This window comes from Aegilops tauschii, chromosome 5 (genome assembly GCF_002575655.3).
Source record: "Aegilops tauschii subsp. strangulata cultivar AL8/78 chromosome 5, Aet v6.0, whole genome shotgun sequence".
NCBI classification, from domain to species: domain Eukaryota; kingdom Viridiplantae; phylum Streptophyta; class Magnoliopsida; order Poales; family Poaceae; genus Aegilops; species Aegilops tauschii.
Genome location: NC_053039.3, coordinates 366,943,185 through 366,951,317, shown reverse-complemented (window position 1 = coordinate 366,951,317; position 8,133 = coordinate 366,943,185).

Genomic DNA, 8,133 nt, shown 5'->3' with positions numbered 1-8,133 from the left:
TTCTGTTTTTTCTAAATTCCATAACTCAACTTTTGTTGGTGTTCTCCAAAAAATGGAATTTAAAAATTGTCACGTTTTCCAAAAAAAATAATCTTAAAAAAAAATCAGATTTTGAAACTTTTGTTTGAATGTTTCAAAAAATGTTCGTTTTCCAAAATTGTTCGCAAATTTGAAAAGATGTTCTTGTTTTCAAATAGTGTACATATTTTGAAACATAGCTCCATTTCCAAATTGGTTCACACATTCAAAAAATAATAATGCTTTCGAACTTTTTAGAGTTTCAAAAATTGTTCCTGCTTTTCGAAATCAGTCAAATATTTATTAATGTTTTGGTTTTCAATTGTTTTTCAAAATTTCAAAAAAGTTCCCTGTATAAAAATGTTCAGTGGTTCTAAAATGTCCATGTTTTCAAAAAGCATTCAATGTGTTCGGAAAAATGGTTGCGTTTTCAAAACCTATTCGAGTTTTTTTAGAAATATTCACAGTTTTGAAAAAGGTATCATTTCAATGAATAACAAAATTTGAAATTCCAAAAAATGTCTCAGATCTGTTGCTCATGATAGTAGTTACCATTCCATGTTGTCTGTTAGTCATAAATCCTCATCAACTCAAGTGGCTAGTGACATGCACTTAGAAGCAGGAGGTCCCATGCGCGCTCACCTATTCTTGGGGTTTTTCTCTATGCAATCGAAACTCCCTTAATGAACATTTTAATTCGGTATGAATCCCCTCCCAAATCAAACCCCACATTAACCAGGCTTTTGCTATGGCTCCCTGCCCAACACAAATCCCCTTTTGTGCAAAAAAAAGTGTAAAACTGTACATAACTATTTAATAGACAGAAACAGAAAAATCACAAATGACACATATAGTAACTATTGCCATGAAGTGTGCTAAAATGTATTGCCATGTTGTATACAATAAAGTTGTCGATATCTAATACACTATCAAAAAATCATGCATAGTAAATTGTCATGGCCAATTAGAGAGATAAACTTGTAGAAAATTTGCCATGATGTAGAGCAAAACAAAAAAGGGGTAAGTTTGCCATGATAGTGGGGGTATGTTTGAAGATAAGTTTGCCTTATCTAAAAGGCCATACATGAAATTAAACAATTTCCATGAATGAGAAACTAAATATTCCATAAAAATAAAACTCTAAATCATACGAAAGATAGCAAGATATACAAAAATTCTGACAAAACTTGACATGGCGAAACGAAGGAATTCACCATGGTTTATTCAACAAATGTGTACCATAAAAAGGATTTTACATGGTTTGTTCAACAAAAATTGTCATGTTTCAAAAAATGGATAATATTTTCCATGGTCTAACAAATAAAATTGACTCGCTAATTTTTTTGGCCATGGTTTTAGTTAATTTTTGAATTGGTCGAAATATAAATATTGCCATGGTAAAAATAAAATTACGAGGTCCCAAAATTGCAATGATCCATAAACTAAAATTTGCCATGGTCTATGAACTGAAATTGAGATGATCTATAGACTAAATTTTTCATGATGCATACAAACCAATTTCCAGTGATGCACATAAAGCTTCAGCTAAATTACCATGGTGTAATATAAAAAGGCATGGTAAACACTAAATTTTCCATGGTCCCGAGAAATTAATTTTTCCATGCATCTATTTCTTCCTTCAAAAATTGCAAAAATACAGTGGCAAAAGTAGCTCTATAACATCACGACAACTGTGCATATATGAATTTGCCATGCTATTTGAAGAAATAGTTTGCCATGGGATGTTAATTTTTTTGCCATGCTCTACATAGTAGGGTCATGAAATTTTTTCTACCTAATAGCATGGCAAATGTTTTCTTGCATGGCTAAGTTTGATTAAAAAAACATGGTATTTGCAAAAAGAGTTAAATTGCCACGCTACTAATTTGAAACTGCCAAGGTCTTGTTTGTAAAATTGCCATGGTCTAAATAAATAAAATTTACATATTATCTACAATAAAACTACCATGGTCTAATTAATAAAATTAACATGCTATAATTAGTAAACTTGCCAAGGTACGTGTAATAAAGTTGCACATGGCAAAATATAGAAACATGTTCTCGAACAACATCAACCTTTTCAAAAAATTGTAATGGTTGACATGGTAAATTTATTAACTTTTTCTCTTGTGAAAAAAGGATGGAAAAGTAAAAGATTTATTATTTTCAAAATTATGGTGACCATTACATTTTCCAATAAGAAAATATACCTTCGCAGCAATTATGAACCAGCTGGTGCAGGTATGGTTGTACATAAGTTTACCATGTCTAAATATATACAAAAGGTGGTCACGATGTTTGTATCAAAAAGGCATGCATGAAAAATTTACATTTCCCATATATGAGGAATTGAAATTTTGCATAACATGAGAACAAAAATAATAAAGCTTAACAAATTATATTTGAACCTAAGCTTGCCACGCATGAAAAACTCATATATTTTCCATGAAAAGAGCTTAAGAAAATACAAAATATTTATACGATTTGTCATGTTTTTAAAAAGAATGAAACAAATTTGCCATGTGACATATATGAATTTGCTATGGTCAATACAATAAATTTGGCATCTGAATACTAGTTGAAAATGTAGTAGAATAACTTAAAAGTGCCCATGGAAACAACATAAAAAATTGCCGTAAAATTTGTGTATGATTTTTTTTCCATGTGAGTAGTTTACAGCTAAAAGAAACCGAACCTAAAAATACCATGACATAAATGTAGCTACAAGCAAAAAACACCATAAGTAGTCAAGGCCAAATATAACATATCATGGGAAAGTTGTTTATAGAAGAAATCTCATGATGCATAGACACTACTTGTCGTGATGTTGAAAAACACATCACGGTCACAACCTAGTTTGTGTAGATTTGCCATGAAGTTACTTGATCAAGGTTTTGGGGTCTAATATAGGTGCCAAGATTTTACACTAAAAGTGCCTCCACCAAAACAAATCAGACATGATCATGACTTCATGCTTCACTTTGTTAAGAAATTGCCATAATTTCAAATGTAATGATTTTCCAAAACACTTATCCGATGCAACCATACCACATGGCAAAATGGACATGATATAGATCTTTTTTGCCTTAAAATTGCCATGAACCAGAAAATATAAAGCATTTCTAGAAAATTTCCATGTTCTGGATAACAGGCCTACATACACACGGAGATTGTTGAGAAATATCACATGGCCGCAAATCCCTCCTATAGCTTTTATCACCCCAATTAGTATCTCATCAAGAACACGGGCAAATAAAAACAAATAGAAACCTGGCCCTGTCCTGCACGAGACTATCTTCACCATTTCGGCACCACTCTCTATAGGCCATCACCATTCTCGGCCACTGGTCCTGGCTCTGTCTGGACGAGAGAGTACGGCACCACAATCGGCATCGTGTGACACAAACATGCAGATATGGCATCCTCTGGCGATGTCACTACCTTCTTGGCGTCGTCCGATCCAACAATTGAATTCCGCCCCAGACGTCGGCCGTCGGGTCTCCCGTGCATGTGTGCGTAATCATAGACCCGACATGTGCTTCATCATTCTTTGGTTGCCGCACACATGATGGTGAGCTCTATTACTTTCTATCGGCATTTAGTTTGTAGTTTGGTCTGCATTAGTTATTGTGCTATAAATTGTATGCTAGTTTACTATGCAAGTTGGCATGTTATTTATGCGCATTAAGACTAGATTTAGAACCTTATGTTTGTATCACCGATGATGGAAGGCATGAGTATGAAGGTTTTATTTATTTCACCAATGATGAATAAACTGAAAATATATGTCTTAGTAATTTTGTTCACATGATTGTCCTACATATTAAACAAACTAGCTTATGACATTTATTGATGTTATCACTTTAATAGTACACTTATTATTATCACTTTCATGAATATGTGTTTGGCTATCTAGTATAGCAAATCAACCTATTCTACATCTTGTGCCAACAAGATTATGGACAAACATCATTGTTGTTGTGAGGCCAAACATTGTTGTTGTTGTTGTTGTTGTCACATTTCAATGTATCGCGTAAAACACTTTTCATAAGAGTATTTTGTGTAGTGCAACTAAAATGTCACATAGGGAGGGCCCTCTATTTTAGTTGCACTACACAAAAAGTTTCAACAAAATCGCACAACGACAGCCATTTGAGATGGCCTTCTTGGCAATTTCTGAAGCAATTGAGTTTGCCACTTAGATCCGGTCACCAAATCCGGCCCCTCGTATGCTGGCACTAACCGGGCACTCCTCAAGCTATCTCCTCCACATCTATGTATCTCATATCCGTTACCCTATAACTATACTAAGCATGCAACGTGAACAAAAAGTACGTAGACCATCACACGGACTATGAAATTGGCATATATATGCAATTTCTGATCACCAGGATCTCCAAAAGCTAGTAAAAGTTGACATAATCCACATACACGACGGACAGGTTCTAACTAGAGTCCTAAGTAACAGGAAATAACGACCCGGATGGTGGAGATTCACCACTTCCTCGTCGGGCCTTTGCCCTTCTGGTCACTGGTGTAGCTGTAGGCGTCCGCGGTAGGTGGTGGATCGTCGGAGTTGGAGCCGTGGTCATCGTCGCCGTCGTTGGACGAGGAGTCGAAGAGGACGATGATCCTCTTCATCCGCCAGACGGCCCTGTCATGCTGCCGCTTGGGCTTGGCCACTCGAGCCGCCTGCTGATTGCTTGTATCTGCGTTGGTATTCCCCCGAAGAGGAGAGGATGATGCAGCACAACAACGGTAAGTATTTCCTTCAGTTATGAAACCAAGGTTATCAATCTAGTAGGAGAATCAAGCAACACTATGTAAACGGTACCTACACACAAATAATAAATACTCGCAACCCAACGCGTAAGAGGGGTTGTCAATCCCTCCTCGGCATTGAGATAGAAAAAATTGTAGTAGATTGGATAAATAGATCTGACAAAAGCACAATATAAAATAAATAAATAAAAAGTGCAGCAAGGTATTTTTGGGTTTTTGGAATAATAGATCTGAAAACAATAAGATAAGAAATAGACCGGGGGGCCGTAGATTTCACTAGTGGCTTCTCTCGAGAAAATAGCATACCGTGGATAAACAAATTACTGTTGGGCAATTGATAGAAGAGCAAATAATTATGACGATATCCAAGGCAATGATCATGTATATAGGCATCACATCCAACATTAGTAGACAGACTCCTGCCTGCATCTACTACTATTACTCCACACATCCATCGCTATCCAACATGCATCTAGTGTATTAAGTTCATGGAGAAACGGAGTAATGCAATAAGAACGATGACATGATGTAGACAAGATCTTTTCATGTAGGAATAGACCCCATCTTTTTATCCTTAATAGCAACGGTACATGTGTGCCTCACTACCCCTCCTGTCAGTGGGTGAGGACACTGCAAGATCGAACCCATAACAAAGCACCTCTTCCCATTGCAAGAAAAATCAATCTAGTTGGCCAAACCAAACCAAAGTTTTGGAGAAGAAATACGAGGCTATACCAATCATGCATATAAGAGATCAAAGAAAACTCAAATAATACTCATAGATCGAAATGATCATAAACTGGCAATTCATCGGATCCCAACAAACACACCGGAAAAAGTCATTACATCAAATAGATCTCCAAGAACATTGAGGAGAACATTGTATTGAGAATCAAAAAGAGAGAAAGAAGCCATCTAGCTACTGCCTACGGACCTGTAGGTCTGTGGTAAACTACTCACGCATCATCGGAGGAGCACCAATGAGGATGATGAACCCCTCCATGATCGTGTTCCCTTCCGTCATCGGAGGACTCTAGATTGGATCTCGTGGTTCTGGAACTTACGGCGGCTGTAATTGTGTTTTGTCTACTCCTCTAGGGTTTATGGAATATTTGGGTATTTATAGAGCTGAGAGCGGCGGAAAGGACTCCCATGGGCCCCACTACCCACTAGGGCGCGCATGGGGCCTCTGGCGCACCCTGGTGCCTTGTGGGCCCCATGGGCCTCCCCTCTTGCACTTCCTTTGTTGGGAAACGTATCATGCAATTTCAAAAATTTCCTATGCTCACGCAAGATCTATCTAGGAGATGCAAAGCAACGAGAGGGGGAGAGTGTGTCTACGTACCCTCGTAGGCCGAAAGCGGAAGCATTTGACAATGCGGTTGATGTAGTCGAACTTTCTTCGCGCTCCACCGATCGAGTACCGAACGTACGACACCTCCGAGTTCTGCACACGTTCAGCTCGGTGACGTCCCACGCCTTCTTGATCCAGCAAGGTGTTGAGGTAGTAGATGAGTTACGTCAGCATGATGGCGTGGTGACGGTGATGGTGAAGTGATCTCCGCAGGGCTTCGCCTAAGCACTACGAAAATATGACCGAGGTGGTAAACGGTGGAGGGGAGGCATCGCCACACGGCTAGGCAATTGTCTGGTGTGTGCTACGCGACCCTCCTCATATATATAAGTGGGAGGGAGTGAGGAGCAGCCATAGGAGGCTCCCAAGTAGGAGGAATCCTACTTGGAGTCCCTCACAAGCCGCGTGCCCCCCCTGCCATATATAACCGAGGGGGAAGGAAAGAGGGGGGAGGGAAGGAAGTAGGAATCCTAATCCACACTTTCCTTGCCCTTCCCTCTTTCCTTCTTCTCCTCATAGGCCTGGCCTCCATAGGGGCGCACCAGGGCTGGTGTGTTCCCTCACTTGGCCCATAAGGCCCATATCTTTGCCGGGGGTGCCCGAAACTCATTTCCTGTGACCCAATAAGTACCCGGTACCCTCCGGAATACTTCCGGTGTCCGAATACCATCGTCCTATATATCAATCTTTATCTCTCGACCATTTCGAGACTCCTCGTCATGTCCGTGATCTCATCGGGGACTCCGAACAACATTCGGTCACCAAATCACATAACTCATATAATACTATATCGTCAACGAACGTTAAGCGTGCGGACCCTACGGGTTCGAGAACTATGTAGACATGACTGAGACACCTCTTCGGTTAATAAGCAATAGCGGAACCTGGATGCCCATATTGGCTCCTACATATTCTACGAAGATCTTTATCGGTCGAACCGTAATGACAACATACGTTATTCCCTTTGTCATCGGTATGTTACTTGCCCGAGATTCGATCGTCGGTATCTCCATACCTGGTTCAATCTCGTTACCGGCAAGTCTCTTTACTCGTTCCTTAATACATCACCCCAACTAACTCATTAGTCACTTTGCTTGCAAGGCTTCTTATGATGTGTATTACCGAGAGGGCCCAGAGATACCTCTCTGATACTCGGAGTGACAAATCCTAATCTCGATCTATGCCAACCCAAAAAACACCTTCGGAGATACCTGTAGAGCATCTTTATAATCACCAAGTTATGTTGTGACGTTTGATAGCACACAAGGTATTCTTCCGGTATTCGGGAGTTGCATAATCTCATAGTCAAAGGAATATGTATATGACATGAAGAAAGCAATAGCAATAAACTGAACGATCAATATGCTAAGCTAACAGATGGGTCTTGTCCATCACATCATTCTCCTAATGATGTGATCCCGTTCATCAAATGACAACACATGTATATGGTTAGGAAACCTTAACCATCTTTGATCGACGAGCTAGTCTACTAGAGGCTTACTAGCGACACGGTATTTTTTATGTATTCACACATGTATTTAGGTTTCCGATCAATACAATTATAGCATGAATAATAAACATTTATCATGATATAAGGAAATATAAAATAACAACTTTATTATTGCCTCTAGGGCATATTTCCTTCAGTCTCCCACTTGCAATAGAGTCAATAATCTAGTTCACATCGCCATGTGATTTAACACCAATAGTTCACATCTTTATGTGATTAACACCCATAGTTCACATCGCCATGTGACCAACACCCAAAGGGTTTACTAGATTCAATAATCTAGTTCACATCGCTATGTGATTAACACCCAAAGAGTACTAAGGTGTGATCATGGTTTGCTTGTGAGAGAAGTTTTGTCAACGGGTCTGCCACATTCAGATCCGTATGTATTTTGCAAATTTCTATGTCTACAATGCTCTGCATGGAGCTACTCTAGCTAATTGCTCCCACGTTCAATACGTATCTAGAA